Source organism: Chrysochloris asiatica, unplaced genomic scaffold, assembly GCF_000296735.1.
Source record: "Chrysochloris asiatica unplaced genomic scaffold, ChrAsi1.0 scaffold00018, whole genome shotgun sequence".
Classification (NCBI taxonomy): Eukaryota; Metazoa; Chordata; class Mammalia; order Afrosoricida; family Chrysochloridae; genus Chrysochloris; species Chrysochloris asiatica.
The window spans coordinates 16,044,102-16,061,377 of record NW_006408536.1 but is presented as its reverse complement, the minus strand read 5'-3'; the positions used below and the strand labels follow the sequence as shown (position 1 = coordinate 16,061,377).

The 17,276-nt window shown below is 39.6% G+C and overlaps 1 pseudogene; it reads left to right on the top strand.

Annotated features, from left to right (window-relative positions):
* Positions 1 to 15,831: 15,831 nt before the first annotated feature.
* On the top strand, positions 15,832 to 16,463 carry LOC102817449 (annotated as a pseudogene).
* Positions 16,464 to 17,276: the final 813 nt, after the last annotated feature.

The following is a 17,276-nucleotide window of genomic DNA, read 5'->3' as shown; positions in this document are numbered from 1 at the left end:
AAGTGGCAGCTTCAGTGGACTCAAACGTGGCAACAATAGTGAAGTTGGTCCAGGACTGGGCAGTGTTTCATTCTTCTGTGCATAAGGTTGCTATGAGTCGGTACTGACTCAATGGCACCTAACAACAACAACCCTGTAGCCAGTAAATTATCCCCTCTTCTCTCCCATCCCTGGTAACCATCAAAGATTTTTTTTTTTTTTTAGTGTGTAAACCTTTTCTTGATTTTTTACAATAGTAATCTCATACAATATTTGTTCTTTTGTGATTGACCAAACTCAGTCAGCATAATGTCCTCCTGGTTCATCCATGTTATGAGGTGTTTCTCAGATTCATCATTATTCTTCAACTTTGTGTAGTATTCCACTGTGTGTTTGTACCAAAGTTTGTTTATCCATTCTTCCATTGATGAACATTTAGGTTGTTTCCATCTTTTTGCTATTGTTGCAATAAATATGGATGTGTATACATCTATTTGTGTCCTGGCTTTTAGTGGAATTGCTGGGTCATATGGTATTTTTATTTCCAACTTTTCAAGGAATTGCCATACCATTGTCCATAATGTTTGCACTGTTTACCAGTCCCACAGCAGTGTAGGAGGGTTCCAGTCTCTTTTGGTGTAGTTTCTAAATGCATATATGTACTAACTCATTTAATCCTCATAACTCTATGAGGTATATTATTGTCATCCCCATTTACTGATGAAATTTTCTAAGGCACAGAGAAGTGTTAAAGACCATACACTAACAAATGATAAAGCTAGGATTCGTGCTCAGATAGTCTAGTTCCAGAATCTGGACTATTAAATCATGATACTATATCACCTCCTAGTTGGTAGGGCATCTAGGTATTTAAGAGAAGATGTGAAGCAAACTGGTTCTATCATCACTGCTGATGGGAATGTGAATTGATACAACTACTTTGGAAATTTGTTTGGCAGTATCTCCTGAACCCTATGACCCAGCTATTTCTAGATATATATACAACAAAAATGTATATTTTTGTTGATGAAAAGACATGAACTTGAATGGTTATAGCATCACTGCTCATAATAACATTGAACTGGAAAATATCCAAATGTCTATGAACAGGGAAACAAATAAATTATGCCACTATGCAACAATGAGAATGAATGGCCTATAAGTATATGGAGCAACAAGGATGATTCTCACTAACATACTGCTTACTGAAAGAAGCCAGGAAAAAGAGTAGATGCTGTATGACTCTACTTACATAAAGTACAAATAATGGTAGTGGTTATGTGCCACCAAGTCAGCTCCAACTCTTGGCATCCTGTATAGGGTTTCAGAGGCTATAAATCTTTACCGAAGCAGAAAGCCACATCTTTCTCCCACAGAGTGACTGGTAGTTTCAAACTACTGACCTTTTGATTAGCAGCCCAGCTCACAATCCACTATGCTACCAGGGTTCCTTAAAGTACCAATAGCAGAAAAAATCTCTGCTGCTTGAGGTCAGGATATTGGCTAAATTTAGGGGCAGCACTATGGTTGGTGGTCAGTGTGTTGTGAAAGTGTGTGTTAGAAGATTTAGGTAAATATCTTCAAGTAAACAATACATATTTTAGAAAAAAGAGTCATTCTGGGTCATCAAAGGGTAAGTTTTTAATATTGCCAGTACTTACTCTGCTTTCCCACTTCTCATCACAAACACCCACGTGAGTTAATGATAATGAAAGCAAAGGAACAACTCCATCAGGTGTGAGGGGGCTGACTGGTTCACTGTGCTGGTATGACCTCCGGACAGGAGTTCAAAGGCCCCTGACTAATGTGAGGTATCTGAAGGTGGAGTTTAAAGAGGCATCAGAACAAAGTGTCCCTGGCTGGTTCACCTTGTGTCTTCTTGAGCACCCACTTACTGGGGTGTGGAGAACAAGGGTGAACAGGAGATAGGTTTTTTTAATAGAAATTTTCTGAACAAGAAAACTGAGATCTGGGGTGAGAAGTGACTCCACTTGACATTCTGTTGACATGTTCCTTCTTAGGCAAGATTTGATGGCCAATAGATGGGGACTATTTACTCTAAGAATCCTCACTATACCTGCAACTGTAGGATCAACCCAGAACCCATCCTTAGAGATACGAGAGGTCAAGCTCAACCCATAATGCCCCATTTATCCCAATTCTGCCTTTGGGAGAGAGAGACTTTGTCAATTGTCCCAAAGACAATGGTTTGTCAGAGAAATTGCTAACCTTTGCTTGTTCAAGAAGCACATTTATAGAAAAAAATGAACAAACTGTAGAGTCACAGTCTGTTTGTCTCCTCTTCTTCTGTGCCTGGCACAGAATTATGGACAATTAAATCTGAGATTACTTTGACAAACACTTTTCATATAGGTTTTTCTGATTAGTCTCAGGGAGGGGTGGGGGGAATCATATTAAATGGAACTGTTGTGTTGTTGTTAGGTGCCATCGAGACAGTGCCGACCCATAGCAAACTTATGCACAGCAGAACAAAACACTGCCCAATCCGGGACCAACCTCACTACTGTTGCCATGCTTGAGTCCATCAATGCTGCCACTTGGCCAGTCCATCTCACTGGGGGTCTTCCTCTCTTTCTCTGTCCCTCCATCTTACAAACATGATATCCTTCTCCAGTGGCTGGTCCTTCCGGACAATATGTCCAAAGTATGAGAGATGAAGTTTGGCCTTCTTGGCCTCCAAGGAGCACGCTGGCTGCACGTCTTTCAAAACGCATCTATTGGTTCTTTTGGCAGCCCATGACACTTTCAATATTCTCCTCCAACACCATGACTCAAATGCATAAATTCTTCTATGGTCTTCCTTATTCACCATCCAGCTTTAGCAAGCATATGGGGTTACAGAAAATACCATGGCTTGGGTCAGGCGCACCTTAATCCTCAAGCTGACATCTTTGCTCTTCAACACTTTAAAAAGGTCTTGTGCAGCAGATTTGCCTAATGCAATATGTCCTTTGATTTCTTGGCTGCTGCTTCCGTGAGTGTTGATAGCTGATCCAAGAAGAATGAAGTCCTTGACAACTTCAATCTTTTCTCCATTGATAAGAATGTTGTTTATTGGTCCAGTGGTGAAGATTTTTGTTTTCTTGACTTCGAGATGCAATCCATACCAAAGGCTGTGTGCTCTTTGATCTTCATAAGTAAATGTTTTAAGTCCTGTTCACTTTCAGCAAGCAAGGTTGTATCGTCTGCATATCGCAGATTGTTAACGAGTCTTCCTCCAATTCTGATGCCACGTTTTTCTTCATAGAACCCAGCTTCTCGGATTATTTGCTCAGCATACAGGTTGAATAAGCATGGTGAAAGAATACAACCTTGTCGCACACCTTTCTTAATTTTAAACCCTTCAGTGTTCCCATGTTCTGTTTGAACAACTAACTGCCTCTTGGTCCAGGTACAGATTCCTTAAGAACACAATTAGGTGTTCCGGAAAACTCATAGTTCGCAATGTTGTCCATAGCTTGTCATGCTTTCGATTAAATGGAACTAGGTTGACTTAATTACTGAATCACTTGTCTCTCATTTATTGAATTTTCTTCCAGATTTGAGTTCCAATTGAATGTTAGATCTCAAGTTATTTTTAGAATCGGATTCCTTCTCCCCTCATTGTCCTCATCTTTTGTATCCCCAAACTACTTAAGTCTTGGAGTACTTCAATTACTTCATATACTTCAAATATTCAATTATTCTAGAAAATAATATATCCTTGAGGACGGCTATATAAATTATATTTAGTTGTTTTTGTTATTAAGTGCCATTGAGTCAGTTTTGGCCTATAGCGAGCCAGTATAGGATTTCCAAGGAGAGGCTGGTCAGCTTGAAGTGCTAACCTTGCAATCCCATCTTGCAGTTCAGTGCATTAACCCACAGCACCACACCAGGAGTCCATATAAATTATATTTAGCAGAAGCAAGTATTTCCATAAAGTGTTAAAGGTGTTCAGAGAAAAGAACATTCAATATCAAAATAGTTTGAGAAGTACTGTATTAAATAATACCCTAGTGGCACAGTGGTTAAGTATTCGGTTGCTAACTGAAAGATCAGTTGTTTGAATCCACCAACAGCTCTTTAAGAGAAAGATATAGCAACCTACTTCTGTAAATTACAACCTTGAACATCCTATGGGAAAATTCTACTCTGTCCTGTAGAATTGCTATGAGTTGGAATCAACTGGACAGCAGTGGGAAACAGATTTTATTACTGAAAAGCTTCTCAGATCTTTTCAAGTGCTAACAGAATCCTAAATCCCTGTAACAATCAGGGTAGGCTAGGCTAGGCTACAATAACAAACAACTCCAAAGTCTCACTGGTTTATATCAACAAAAGTTTATTCCTCACTGGTTTTGTTGGACATAATCTTCACTTTGAGATCAAAAGTAAAGGAACAGACTTTAGTTTTAGTTTGTTCACAGAAAATACTTTTATTTTAAAATATAATACAATGCATAGGTTTGAGATATACAGTTCAGTGACTCTTGACAAATAATACGCATCAATGGAATCACCACTTCAATCAAGATAGTATTTCCATCATTCCATAGAGTTGCCAAGTCCTCCTTTCAGTCAATCTCTGGTCAGGGGCAAGCACTGATCTGGTTTCTATCACCATAGCCCAGTTTTGCTTTTTCAGTACTTTATAACTATGTAGTACCTATTATAACTTTTGAATTCTTTAACTTGATATTATATTTCTGAGAATTTATTTATAGTATTGTATGTATCAGTGGTAGAATTCTAGGCCTCTAGGTAGGAGACCGTGCAGATAGACTCTATCTCCACTCTCCCCTGTGATGGACTATAATGAAACATATGGCCAAGTGCATGCATCTCAGAGTATCTGCTGTATCTCTCATAGATTGTTAGGAAGAGTAGCCAGCACCAGAATACACCATCTTGTCTTTGAATCTCATCCTTCTATTTCCTCATTTTAGTCATTTCTATGGATTTAAATTGTGTACCCCCAAAATAAGTGTTATGAATCCTAAACTGTATGCCTGTGCTTATTAATCCTGTTTGGGAATGGATTGTCTTTGCTATGTTAATGAGATAAAATTACTGTAGGGATGTCATTTTGAGTCAATTTCTTACAAAATAGAAAAGAACCAGATTAAGCAAGCAGTGCTGGAGGGGAAGGGATAGATGCCAAGACACACGGAGATCTCTAAGAAGCCAGGAAACAGAAGCAAGAGACAAAGACATTTCCCTACAGCAGACACAGAGAGAAAGTCTTCTCCTAGAGCCAGTGCCCTGAGCTTGAACTTCTAGTCTTCGAAAGTGTGAAAAAGTTCATTTTTGTTTGTTAAAGTCATTCACTTGTGATATTTCTGTTATATTAATACTAGATAACTAAGAAAACCACCTTGGATTATATCTCATATGAAAGTACTCACAAAACACATGCTGTTTCTCGGTCTGGAACATTTTTTTTTAACTTTTTATTGTGAATTGGGTGAAAGTTTGTAGAGCAGATCATATGTTTTACATTCAACAATTCATACACATTTTGTTTCATCTCACTGTCAGCAATCCCCTCAAAGCAACATTATTCATTCCACTTCCTCCCTGTGTTTATTGTTTTCATTCTTATTTCTTTGCTAACTTTTCTGAATTTTGTCCTTGGGTAAATACTACCCTCTGTTCTATGCTGGTGTCCCTCACTAGTGTTTTTGTGAAGTACCTATCTGAAAATTGAGCTATGGTAGTGAGTTCAGTCCCAGACCTGAAGGGTGACCAAGGACCATAGTCTCAGGGTTCCACCAGTCTCTATCTGACCAGTGAGTAAGAGTAAGCCTGGTCATTTTTTTCATTTTGAGTTTGGTACCATATTTTCTACCACTCTATCCAAGACCTTCTAAGACTCTTTCAGAGCAGTTGGTAGTAGTAGCAGGGCACCATCTAGTTCTTCAGGTCTCAAGGTTGTGTAGAATGATGTTCACATGGTTCATTTTGGACAAATTGTTTCCAAGCATCTTCAATTTTCATCACCTTAGATAGCCACTCGTGAACTTTTAATATCCCAGTTGCTACTTACCAGCGTAGGATATAGAACATTGTCTTTGTGGACTATGTTATACCAGTTGACCATGGTATCCCTAGAGACTATGGACCTGAACCCTCAGGTTCAGCAACTCATTCCCTCAAGGCCACTGGCTATGTCAAAGAAGTTTTTATAATTTTGACCACTGTAAGCTCCACCACATTCATGAATGTGTCTGCAGCAAGGATAAATACCCATGTACAAATATCCTCTGTCAAACCTCTATATATTTGTGGATATAGTCCCATTCTCCTTCCCATACCCATATAGCCTGAAGATCACTGTTATTGCAGGACTATGTATATTACAATATACCTCTGTTACCTTTAACTCTTGTATTCCTCCCCTGCCTCCATATATTTTTTTTTTTTTTTGCCAACATCCCTCTTATTGTATATTGCCATCCTCTTCACCCGGTTAACATGTGCCTTCACTGTAGCCAGAAAAGTACCTCCCCTCTTCCCTCCTACCTCTGGTAACCATGAAAGAATGTTTCTTTTAGTGTGAAAGTCTTTTTTTTTTTTTTTTAACTTTTTACAATAGTGGTCTCATACAATATTTGTCCTTTTGTGTTTGACTAATTTTCTAAGCATAATGCCTCCAGATTTATCCATGTTATAAGGTGTATCACAGACTCATCATTATTCTTCAGTTCTGTGTAGTTTTCTATTGTGTGTCTGTACAAAAGCTTGTTTATTCATTCTTCCACTGATAGAGATTTAGGTTGTTTACATCTTTTTGGTATTGTGAATAGTACTGAAATGGACATGTTCATGTCCTTTGCCCACTTTAAATTTGGATTATTTGTCTTTTTCTGGTTGGGTGTTGATGTTTTCTATACATTTTAGAGATTAGGCCCTTGCCTGATATGTCATTGCCATTTTGTTTTTAACTAGTCTGTGAGTCCTCTTTTTACTCTTTTGGTAAAATCATTTGATGTACGTCAGTGTTCAATTTTTAGGAGGTCCCAGTCATCTAGTTCTACCGCTTGTCTGTCAGTTTGTCGTACTGTGGTGGCTTGTGAGTTTCTGTGATTCTGAAAGGTATGCCACTGGTATTTTAAATGCCAGCAGGATCACCGATGGTCACCCAGGGTCACACAACAGGTTTCAGATGAGCTTCCAGATGAAGACACACTAGGTAGAAGGAGTGACGAACTACTTCCAAATATTTAGTTACTGAAAACCTTATGGATAGCAGAGAAATACTGTCAGATATGGTGCTGGGAAATTAGCCCCTCAGGTTGGAAGGCACTTAAAATGCGACTGGGGAAGAACTGCTTCCTCAAAGTAGAGTTGACCATGATGACGCAAATGGAGTAAAGCCCGCGCAGTAGTAAATCCCATGGGACCTTCATTTACTGATGGGACACAACTCAAAATGAAGAGAAACAGTTGTAAATATCCACTGAAAATCAGAACATGGAATGTACGAAGTATGAATCTGGGAAAATTGGAAATTGTCAAAAATGAAATGGAATGCATAAACATCGATATCTTAGGCATCAGTGAGCTGAGTGGACTGGTATTGGCCATTTTGAATCTGATGACCACATGGTTTACTATGCCGGAAATGACAAATTGAAGAGGAATGGTGTTGCATTCATTGTCAAAAAGAACATATCCAGATCAGTCATGAGGTACAATGCTGTCTGTGATAGGACAATATCCATGAGCCTACAGGGAAGCCCAGTTAATACCATTATTATTCAAATTTATGCACCAACCACTAAAGCCAGTGAGGATGAAATAGAAGAATTCTACCAATTTCTTCAATCTGAAATTGATCATACAATCAAGATGTATTGATCATTACTGGTGATTGGAATGCAAAGGTTGGGAGCAAAGAAGAAGGATCAATAGTTGGAAAATATGGCCTTAATGATAGAAATGATGCTGGAGAACACATGATAGAATTCTGCAAAATCAATGATTTGTTCATTTCAATTACCTTCTTTAGACAGCATAAGAGACGACGATACACATGGACCTCACCAGATGGAACACATTGAAATCAAATTGACTACATCTGCGGAAAGAGACAATGGAAAAGCTCCATATATCATCAGTGAAAACAAGGCCAAGGGCAGACTGTGAAACAGACCATCAATTACTCATATGCAAATTCAAATTGAAGCTGAAGAAAATGAAAGCAAGTCCACGAGAACCAAAATATGACCTTGAATATATGCCACCTGACTTTAGAGATCATCTGAAGAACAGATTTGATACATTAAACACTAAAGACCAAAGACCAGAAGAGTTGTGGAACCAGGGATATCATTGCTGATGTCCAATGGATCGTGACTAAAAGCAGAGAATATCAGAAAGATGTTTACCAGAAAACTGTAGAAGAATTGATGCTTTTGAGTTATGGTGTTGGAGGAGAATATTGAAAGTGCCATGGGCTGCCAAAAGAACCAATAGATTCGTTTTGGAACTCTGTCTCTCATACTTTGGACATATTGTCAGGAGGGAGCAGTCACTGGAGAAGGATATCATATTTGGTAAGGTGGAGGGTCAGAGAAAAAGAGGAAGACCCCCCAGCGAGATGGATTGGCCAAGTGGCAGTATCAACGGACTCAAGCATGGCAACAGTAGTGAGGTTGGCCCAGGATCGGGCAGTGTTTTGTTCTGCTGTGCATAGGGTCACTATGAGTTGGTACCGACTCGATGGCACCTAACAACAGCAACAACAACAAAGTTTCTTCTAGTTTGTCTTCTACTGCTTGGTATTTTGAGTTATGTTTGCCAGTGTGTTTATGGCATGTATCAGGGCCCCTAATTTGTCTTGCTGCTATTGTGGTGGTGTTAGTGGTGGTGGGACAGTTAAGATTATGGCACAGGACCAGGCAGTGTTTTGCTCTGTTGTACATAGGATCGCTGTGGATAGGGTCAGAACAAACTTGACAACACCTAACAACAATAACAGTAACAAAATTTGTCCCTATTTTTTCAATGATGATCTTTATAGTTCCAGGCATTGCCCAGTCCTGTGCATCCTCACAATTGTGTTACACTTGAGCCCATTGCAGATGCCACTGTGCCAATCCATCTCCTTGGGGGGGAGGGGAGGTTTCCTATTTTTCACTAACCTTCCACTTTGCCAAGCATGATGCCCTTCTCCAGAGACTAGTCCTTCTAATATTATGTCCAAAGTATGAGAGTCTCGCTATCCTGAGTTCTGAGGAGCATTCTGGCTGCACTTCTTTCAACACAGATTTGTTTCATCTTCTGGCAGTCTATGGTACTTTCAATATTCTTTTCCAAAACCATAACTCAAATGCATCAATTCTCCTACGGTCTTCCTTATCCAGTGTCAATCTTTCACTTGCAGATGAGGCTATTGAAAATATCATGGCTTGGGTCAGGCGCACCTTGATCCTCAAACTGATATCTTTGCTCTTGAACACTTTAAAGAGGTCTTGTGCAGCAAATTTGCCTAATGCAATATGTCTTTTGATTTCTTGACTGCTGCTTCCATAAGTGTAGATAGTGGATCCAGGCAAAATTAAGTCTTTGACAGCTTCAATTTTTTCTCCACTACTCATGATGTTATTTATTGGTCCAATTGTGAGGATCTTTGTTTTCTTTACATTGAGGTGCAATCCATACTGAAGGCTGTAGTCTTTGATCTTCATAAATAAGTATTTTAAGTCCTCTTCACTTCTAGCAAGCAAAGTTGTATCAGCTGCATATTGCAGGTTGCTAATATGTGTTCCTCCGATCCTGATGACATGTTCTTCTTCATACAACCCAGATTCTCAATTTATTTATTCAACATACAGATTGAATAAGTATGGTGAAAGGTTACAACCCTGATGCACATTTTTCCTGATTCTAAACCATTCAGTATTCCCTAGTTCTGTTCTAATAGCTGCCTTTTGTTCTACGTACAGGTTCCTCATGAGCATAATTAAGTGGTCTGGAATACCCATTTTTCTCAAATGTTATCCATAACTTGTCATGATACACACAGTCGGAAGTTTTACATAGCCAACAAAGCACAAGTAAACATCTTTCTGCCAATATCCATCTGATATCCCTAGTGCCATGTCCTCTTCTGAATCCAGCTTGAGTTTCTGGCAGTTCCAGGTCGATGTTCTGTTGCAGTCATTTTTAAATTATCTTCAGCAAAATTTTAGTTGCTTATGATATTATCTGATGATTTCTGCATTCTGTTGGGTCACCTCTCTTTTTAATGAGCACAAATTTGCCTTTCTTCCCATTGGATGGCCTGGTAGCTGTCTTCCAAATTTCTTGGTATAGATGATTGAATGCCTACAGTGCTACATCAGTTTGTCGAAAGATTTCAATTTGTATTCTGGCAATTCCTGGGGCCTTATTTTTCACTAATGCCTTTAGTCCTGCTTGGACTTCTTCCTTCAGTTACCATGGTTCTTGATATATGCTATCTCTTGAAATGGTTGAACATCGACCTTTTCTTTTTGGTACAGTGACTTTATGCATACTTTCCATCTTCTTTTCATGCTTTCTGCATCACTCAATATTTTCCCCATGGAATCCTTCAATATTTCAAGTCAAGGGTTGAATTTTTTATTTCAACCCTTTCTGTTTGAGAATGCTGAAAGTGTTCTTTCCTTTGGGGTTTCTAACTCCAGTTCTTTGCACATTTTATTGCAATATTTGACTTTGTCTTCTTAAGCTGCCCTTTGACATTTTCTGTTCTGCTCGTTTACTTCTTCATTTATTCTATTTGCTTCAGTGTCTCTTCTGACATCCATTTTAGTCTTTTGTTTCTTTGTTGTTTTTTTTAATGAGCTTTTGCTTTCTTCCTGTATGATGTTCTTGCTGCTCTTCTGGTCTTCATCATTAGTGTCTAATGCGTCAAAACTGTTCTTGAGATGGTCTCTATATTCAGGTGGGATATATTCAAGGCCATATTTTGACTCTCATGAACTTGTTTTAATTTTCTTCAGCTTCAGCCTGAACCTGCATATTGCGAGCAATTGATAGTTTGTTCCACAATCAGCCTCTGGCCTTGTTTTGGCTGTTTTCATTGTCTCTTCTTTCAGATATACTCAATTTGATTCCTGCGAATTCCATCTGGTGAGGTACAGATGTATAATCAATCACCTTTTATGCTGTTTTTGTAAAGGTATTTGCAATGAATAAGTTATTGTTGTTCTTGTCAAGTGCCATCAAGTCGGTTCCGACTCATAGCAACCCTGTATAGGGTTTCCGAGGAGCATTAATCTTGCAAAATTCTATCATGCAGTCTTCAGCATAATTTCCATCACCAAGGTCAAATTTTCTAGCTACTGATCCTTTCTCTTTGTTTCCAACCTTCCCATTCCAATAACCAGTAATTATTGATGCATCTTGATTGCATGTTTGATCAATTTAGACTGCAGAAGTTGGTAGAATTCATCAGTTTCACCATTACTGGCTTTCATGGGTGGCACCTAAATTTCAATAATAGTGATCTTAACTGGTCTTCCTTGTGGGCATGTGTATATTATCCTATCACAGACAGATATCTTCAAGATAGATCTTGAAATCTTCTTCTTGATGATGAATGCAATGCCATTCATCTTAAGTTTATCTTTCCTGATATAATAAGCCGTATGATTGCCTGATTCAAAATGGCCAATACCAGTCCATTTCAGCTCACTAATGCCTAGGATATTGATCTTTATGCATTCCATTTCGTTCTGATAGCTTCCAATTTTCCTAAATTCATCTTCATATATTCAATGTTCCAATTATTAATGAATGTTTGCAGTTGTTTCTCCTCATTTTGAGTTGTGCCCCATCAGTAACAAAGGTCCCGAAAGCTTTACTCGTCCATTCACGTCATTATGGTCAACTCTACTTTGAGGAGGAAGCTATTCCCTAGTTGTATTTTGAGTGCCTTCCAACCTGAGGGGCTCATTTTCCATCACTATATCTGACAGTATTCTACTTCTATTCATAATGTTTTCATTTTCTGGTGTTATATCTGTCAATGTTCTCTAGAACTGATATATTTACTTATTTGTTAACCTCCATGAGGACAGGTCCATTCAATAACTATTTTCTGGATGGGTGGATGGATGGATGGATGGGTGGAATAGTGGGTGAGGAGGAGTTATTCCTTGTCATGGCTCAGGACCTCTATAGACATGTTGTAGAGAGTATTGGACCAGGATTATATCAAATCCTGGTCCAGTACTCTGAACTGGATCTGATAGGATATAAACTGGACAGGTCTGAATTGGATCTGATATGATATAAACACCTTGTGTGACCTTGGGCAATGAGAATCATTTACATTTGACCCTGACTTTAGAATGTGCAATGTGCTTTAACATGTATTTTCTCCTTGTTGTTGTTGTTAAGTGCCGTTGAGTCAGTTCCAACTCACAGCAACCTTGTATAGGGCTTCCAAGGAGCGGCTGGTGAGTTTGAACTGCCGGGATAGTCCATCTTAGGTTTACTTTACCACTGAGAAATCTGAGATTCTAAACTATGTGACTATAACTACCTAGATCACACATATAGTGACAGAGAAAACATCACATGAGGGACTTAATAATCCCGTCTGATTCTGAACTATGATTGGACATATAAGTGAAGGAGGACATTTTATACTAGGGGAGTGTTTTGGGAAAACAACTCCTATATTTTGCAAGCACAGTATCAAAGTATCTCATTATCATGTTGATATTAAGTAAACAACTGCCAGGAAAATGTTATTATATTACTAAACTTAAAAGATTTTTACAAGACAGGAAATGGATTTATTTTGTCTTAACAATATACCAAATGCAGTCTATGCAATGTGATGGATTTCACAACTGATCTAGGTTCTCTTTCTGTCAAGTTCATTGTCTTTGAAAGCTAGGACAATCGACTTCCAAGTACAGAGAGAAGAGTCAGTTGGTAAACAACATTGGTTGTATTTTATTCAATAATTTACTTATCATGCATTTGATCAATGCTTTTAAAATGCCTTTGATAATGACAAAGAGGATGGTGGTGTTTAAGAATCTGCTAGGGACTCAGTGCTGACACTGTTGCCTTCAGGCCCTGGCAGGAGCATAGGGCAGGTGGAGATTGGGCACATGCCCCATGATGGGACATGGCAGCAAGCATGTCAGGTGGGTTGTGACAGGAGGCATCCCCGCCCAGGGCTGGCCACACCAGAGTGCATTCGGTGGGTGCAAAGCTCTAACCCACCTCTGATGCAAGTACCAAGTGTATCCCATGCAGACTTGCAGTCTCTTAGGGGTTAGCCACCCACTATGGTTTGGGATAGCAGACCGCAGTAAAGAAGATTGACTTCACTGCTCTAGCTGGGGCATAGTCCCTCACCAGTGACTGGTGAGAAGGGGGCACTGGCAGCTGGTGTAGCACACACCACAGCACAGACTAGGACCCTCAGGTGCTAGTGAGGGTCTGCACTTGCTCTGGGCTTGCCTGTGTTCAAGGGAGCATGCTATTAAGTAGGAAAGAAAACACACACACACACACACACACACACACCTCGACAAATTGAGAGTGAGACCACAGAAGAAATGAACTGTTGTTTATTTTAGTATTTTAGTACCTCTAACAGCTCTGGTAGCGTAGTGGTTACAAATCGGTCTGTGAGCCGCAATGTCAGCAGTTCGAAACTACTAGCTGTTTCGGGGGAGAAAGATGAGGCTTTCTGCTCCAGTAAAGATTTCCAGCCTCGGAAACCCTGTACAGGGTCGCTATGAGTCGAAACCAACTCCACAGCACATAATAACAACAACAATAACAACAGTACTTAAAAAAAAAAAAAAGTATTTTTAACAAAGGGGATCACATTTTCCTTTTGCACTGGGACCTGAAAATTATGTAGCCAGCTCTGTTGTTGTTAAGTGCCATTGAGTCAGTTTCAACACACAGTGACCCTGCATAGGGTTTCTGAGGAGTGACTGGTGAATTTGAACCAAAGTTCAAACCAATCTTGCAGTCTAGTGCATTATCCCACAGCGCCAGCTCTGGACTATATAATATGTTTTTAATGTTGTTGTTGTTAAGTGCTGTTGAGTCGATTCCAACCCATAGAGACCCTGTATAGTGTTTCCAAAGAGCAGTTGGTGAGCTTGAACCACTGATCTTGCAGTTCAAACAACTTTGCAGTCTGACACATCAGCCCACAGCACCACACCAGGACTCCAGGTTTTTAATAGTGACAATTAAAGGAGGGGGAGCCATATCCATTATGTTGCTACAGGCTGCACTACTGTCTCTATATCCCGTAAGTGCCCTCTCTCATCCCACCCTCCTTATATACTTTGTTTCAGTCCACAAGCTGTTGTCTGCTGTAAAGTTCTGTGAACAAAGATTTGGTGTTGTCGCTGGTCCTGATGCTGAAACTTGACATTCTACATCTCATCATCTTGCATTTAAACCATTCTGGAGGTGTCTATGAGTATTCCTGAACACTTAATTGTGCTCATGTGTACATGGACCAAGAGGCAGTTGTTTGAACATAACATGGGAACACTGAGTGGTTTAAAATTAAGAAAGGTGTGTGACAGGGTTGTATTCTTATACTTATTCAACCTGTATGCTGAGCAAATAATCCGAGAAGCTGGGTTCTATGAAGAAAAACGTGGCATCAGGATTGGAGGAAGACTTATTAACAACCTGCGCTATGCAGACGATACAACCTTGCTTGCTGAAAGTGAAGAGAACTTAAAGTATTTACTGATGAAGATCAAAGAGCACAGCCTTCGGTATGGATTGCATCTCAATGTAAAGAAAACAAAAACCCTCACCACTGAAACAATAAACAACATTCTTATCAACGCAGAAAACACTGAAGTTGTCAAGGACTTCATTCTTCTTGGATCAACTATCAACACTCATGGAAGCAGCAGTCAGTAAATCAGACAACGTATTGCATTAGGCAAATCTGCTGCACAGGAACTTTTTAAAGTGTTGAAGAGCACAGATGTCAGCTTGAGGACTAAGGTGTGCCTGACCAAAGCCATGCTATTTTCAATAACTTCATATTCACGTGAAAGCTGGAGTGAATAAGGAAGACTGTAGAAGAATTGATGCATTTGAGTTATGGTGTTGGAGGAGAATACTGAAAGTACCATGGGCTGTCAAAAGAACCAACAGATGTGTGTGGGAAGAAGTGCAGCCAGAGTGCTCCTTGGAGGCCAGGATGGCCAAACTTTGTCTCACATACTTCAGACATATTGCCAGGAAGGACCAGTCACTAGAGAAGGATATCATGTTTGGTAAGGTGGAGGGTCAGAGAAAAAGAGGAAGACCCCCAGCGAGATGGATTGGCCAAGTGGCAGCATCAATGGGCTCAAGCGTGGCAACAATAATGAGGTTGGCCCAGGACCGGGCAGTGTTTCCTTCTGTTGTACATAGGGTCGCTATGAATCAGTACCGACTCGATGGCACCTAACAACAACAGTCTTCTCTTACCTTCCTACTTTCAGTACATATGTGCCTGCTTTCACACAGGCCAAACTTTCCAGTTTCAGATGAGTTGGCCCCACAGGTGGGTGACAGCAGTACAGAAATGCTCCTGAGATTTCTAAACATTGTCATGTTTAGAGTAGTATTTAGGGGAGGGGGAAAGAAGAGAAGGCAGAGGGGGTGACACATTTGTAAGGGAAATAGTTAATACCTTTTTTTGGATGTCAAAATGGAAGCCTAATACTGAATCTAATTATTCATCAAAACACCCACATTTACAGGCAAACCTTTAATGACCCTTGGATGCACCAAACCTGGTGATGTCAGGCAACAGGTGAAAAATTAATTTCTGGGTCTTTGGCCTCGCCAGCCTAGTGGGGAAATAGTTCTATCATGGCGTCAATGCAGAAATGACTACAGGAAGAACTGTTGGCTTTGCAAAATGACCCACCTCCTGGGATAACTTTAAATGAAAAGAGTGTTCAAAATTCAATTACACAGTGGATTGTAGACATGGAAGGTGCACCAGGTACCTTATGTTGTTGTTATGTGTCGTGGAGTCGGTTCTGACTCAATAGCAACCCTGTACAGGGTTTCTGAGGTTCTAAATCTTTATGGGAGCAGAAAGCCTCATCTTCCTCCCGTGGAACAGCTGGTAGTTTCGAACTGCTGACCCTGAGGTTCGCAGCCCGATTCGTAATCTTATATGAAGGGGAAAAGATTCAACTTCTGTTTAAGTTTAGTAGTTGGTATTTTTTTGACTCTCCTCAGGTCATGTTTACTGCTGAAAATAGTCCTGTTCATCCTGTTTATAACAATGGTCACATCTGTTTATCCATTCTAACAGAAGACTGGTCCCCAGTGCTCTCAGTCCGATCAATTTGTCTTAGCATTGTTAGCATGCTTTCCAGCTGCAAAGAAAAGAGACGACCACCAGATAATTCTTTTTATGTTTGAACATGTAACAAGAATCCAAAGAAAACAAGCGGTGGTAACATGATGATGCTTGTTGATGTCACCACTATTATCCTCCTACTGAGAAAATGAGCACTTAGAGCATTCAGTCTTTGAACTTTAACCTTTGGCTGGAAGTGACCTATAGGCAATGAAGACTACTTCCTTTTATTGCATCTTTCCTCGTGTGCATTCTGGGCGCATGCTGATCGCTGGTTCAGTCCAGGCAACTGACATGCTTTTATTAGTCATACAGTATTAATGCAGGTGTCAGGAAATGTCAAATAGAATTCCATTTTTTTTTCTGTTTTTATTTTTTTAAGCTTTTGGAAAAGTTCCAGGTCCTCACATATTGTGCAATGACTATGACTTCCTTGACAGTTTGGGGGAGCGTTCATTGCCGTCAATGGATGTTGTAAGAGGAAACGTTTTCAATTATTCCTGCCACCAAATGATTAATGCATGATACAGACTATGAATTGAACTTATCAGTTACAATGGGATTATAAATAAAGTGAGGGATCCAACATTACTTTGAAAGTCACCCCAACTGTTTATATTTGGATTCTATGCACTGTGATCCTATGGTTATCAGCATGAATTACCTTGTGTCTTAAAGGACTATAATGAAAGATCATTGCGTATTTATTGAATTGTTGGTATCTGCTATCAAATTATTTTGGCATGGAAGGTTTTGAAGTAACATTGGCAGAGTGATACAACATGTTATCCCTATTAAGAAAATAAATTCATTTGTTATATGGAGTTCCTCGAATTGCTGAAGTAAAGGTCTGAGTAATATAGGCTATATTTTGGAAGTAAGAAAATTGGCAGTGATGATTGTATTACTGCAGTTCATAATTTAGGCTTGT